This window comes from Xenopus laevis, chromosome 3L (genome assembly GCF_017654675.1).
Source record: "Xenopus laevis strain J_2021 chromosome 3L, Xenopus_laevis_v10.1, whole genome shotgun sequence".
Classification (NCBI taxonomy): domain Eukaryota; kingdom Metazoa; phylum Chordata; class Amphibia; order Anura; family Pipidae; genus Xenopus; species Xenopus laevis.
In genome coordinates this window covers 137,143,434-137,146,643 of record NC_054375.1, presented here as the reverse complement: position 1 = coordinate 137,146,643, position 3,210 = coordinate 137,143,434, and positions in this window count along the sequence as shown.

The following is a 3,210-nucleotide window of genomic DNA, read 5'->3' as shown; positions in this document are numbered from 1 at the left end:
ACAGTGGTGAACCTTCCCAGGAGTGGCCGGCCGACCAAAATTACCCCAAGAGCGCAGAGGCAACTCATCCGAGAGGCCACAAAAGACCCCAGAACAACATCTAAAGAACTGCAGGCCTCACTTGCCTCAATTAAGGTCAGTGTTCACGACTCCACCATAAGAAAGAGACTGGGCAAAAACGGCCTGCATGGCAGATTTCCAAGGCGCAAACCACTTTTAAGCAAAAAGAACATTAAGGCTCGTCTCAATTTTGCTAAAAAACATCTCAATGATTGCCAAGACTTTTGGGAAAATACCTTGTGGACCGACGAGACAAAAGTTGAACTTTTTGGAAGGTGCGCGTCCCGTTACATCTGGCGTAAAAGTAACACAGCATTTCAGAAAAAGAACATCATACCAACAGTAAAATATGGTGGTGGTAGTGTGATGGTCTGGGGTTGTTTTGCTGCTTCAGGACCTGGAAGACTTGCTGTGATAGATGGAACCATGAATTCTACTGTCTACCAAAAAATCCTGAAGGAGAATGTCCGGCCATCTGTTCGTCAACTCAAGCTGAAGCGATCTTGGGTGCTGCAGCAGGACAATGACCCAAAACACACCAGCAAATCCACCTCTGAATGGCTGAAGAAAAACAAAATGAAGACTTTGGAGTGGCCTAGTCAAAGTCCTGACCTGAATCCTATTGAGATGTTGTGGCATGACCTTAAAAAGGCAGTTCATGCTAGAAAACCCTCAAATAAAGCTGAATTACAACAATTCTGCAAAGATGAGTGGGCCAAAATTCCTCCAGAGCGCTGTAAAAGACTTGTTGCAAGTTATCGCAAACGCTTGATTGCAGTTATTGCTGCTAAGGGTGGCCCAACCAGTTATTAGGTTCAGGGGGCAATTACTTTTTCACACAGGTTTGGATTTCTTTTCTCCCTAAATAATAAAAACCCTCATTTAAAAACTGCATTTTGTGTTCAATTATGTTATCTTTGACTAATAGTTAACAGTTTTTGATGAGCAGAAACATTTAAGTGTGACAAACATGCAAAAGAATAAGAAATCAGGAAGGGGGCAAATAGTTTTGCACACCACTGTAGTTGTCTAATCACATTTACTTTACAGTGCTACGCAATATGTTGGCGCTATATAAATACATGTTAATAATAATAATAATAATAATGCAGAATGCAGGTTTACACAGGCACAACATACTTTGATAAAAAGTCCTGCTGGGGTTGAGCACATTAATGGTTAAGCTGAGCTCAGGAGAGATGGTTAGGAGAAATAAGATCAGACAGCTAGAGTTTCTATGGGAACCAGCAATGCTATCCCTTCATTGGCTGTTAGACTGGAGGGTAATCTGAGCTGAGAAGAACTGAGCATGGTAATTAAACAACAGGTAAAGTAAATTCATGAGGGATGGGGCAGAGTGGGTTAGAGGAGAAGAAGGAATTTTAAGTGATTAAGGGGATGGTGCAGCCTTACTGTTAACCTTTTAACAACCAAAGTGGCAGGTATCTAAAGAGATCAAGAGGCTGTTCACTGATTAGGTTTTTGTTGTAAGGGTTTACATGTCCTTTAAGGGTACAAGTGACTTGCATATTTTTATATCCCTGGTACATAAGTTTACATTTATCAACATTAAGGTGGTTATTTACTAAAATTCGATGTTTTCTGGTCGGGCTTTTTGTGGAAAAACAAAAAATGAGAATTTTTCATGCACAAATCCAAAAATCAACAATCTCAAATCCGTCTAGGTCATTTATAAGTCAACGACAGATGTCACTATTCCAATTTGAAGATATTGTGGTTTGCGCTGGGTTTAGCCTGATGATTTAAAAAAATCGGAGTTTTCTGCCAATAACCCGGAAAAAATGGATCGGTTCAGGCTAAAAGTTTGGCCATGGCCGGGTCAAGCTTGATCCCACTCCCTGGCTTTGCAGTCTGTAAAATTCTGATCTATGAGGCTTCATCTCCTTAATTTCCAGACACCACTTCTCCCTTCTGAATCCTGCTGAACATAAAAACATACACATCCTTTTCCTCATATCCCTCCAAAACATAGTATAACCTTTAGTATTGTATATATTAACTGCTCATTCATGTTACTTAATCAGCCATATTTGAGCAATGCCAAGTACATCATATCTCTCCTCCAGCACCTGAACCTCCAACTCTTCCATTTTACCAGTCTGATTTCGTGCATTTATAAATAGTGATGGCGAATAAATTTGGCAGGCGCAAATTTGCGGAGAATTTCCGTGTTTCGCCGCTGTCAAAAATTTATGGACACGCATCAAAACTGTGGCTTAAAAATTGACGTGGGCCTCAATTTTCAAGTTTCACAAGTTTTTCAAGAACTATTCGCCGTTTTGCAAATTTCTCTGGAGAAATTCGTCCATCACTATCTGTAAACAAACATTTAATACTGGTACCAGCTTGTTAGGTGTGCAAATACAAATTCATCTCCTCCCTATTATTTGGGACTGATACGGTAGGTAAAATGGCGCCAGCTCATTAGATCTTACAGTTGATACAGAGAAGCGGGGTCTGAGACCCAAGTGTTTTTAACATAAGTAGATTAAAAGCAGCACATTCCTTGTCACATGTTCCTTTCATTTTTATTACCCAGTCATTTAAGTGAGATTTCCCACGAAGAAGTAAATATTATGTCTGAGCCGCAAGTTCTTCATATGGAGGTCTGTTAATTAAATACTGTTTTGAAGACAATAAATTCCAGCCCCAATGTTATCTAATTATAATCTGCTTCACACATAAATATAAATAACAGCTACAAGCACTTCCTAATATGTACAACACAGAGAGCTGATGTGTTTTCCAACTTTACTGCGGGAATGTTCCCTTACTGTGCTGTAAACTATGTGTCCCCGATTGCTCCATGGTATCATTATGCCATCTTTACAGACAGGTAGTTGGTCATATTTAATCTTTAATTTTCCAATTTAACCATTTTAACCATTTTTGAAGTGGAAATTGACCTTAAAGATGTGAAAGACTATTTCAATTGGACTTTTATTTATTTGTGTTTTTGTGTATTGTTCCCTTGAATTCCCAAGCCAAACAAACATACTTCACTCATTAACACCCTTTCTAAAAAACAGGCACACATTTTCTCCACCTCTTGTTTCACCTTCTCCACCACCTCCATGCCCATCTGTCTCTGCTCAAGATATTGCTGAGTACTTCAAAAACACAATTGAC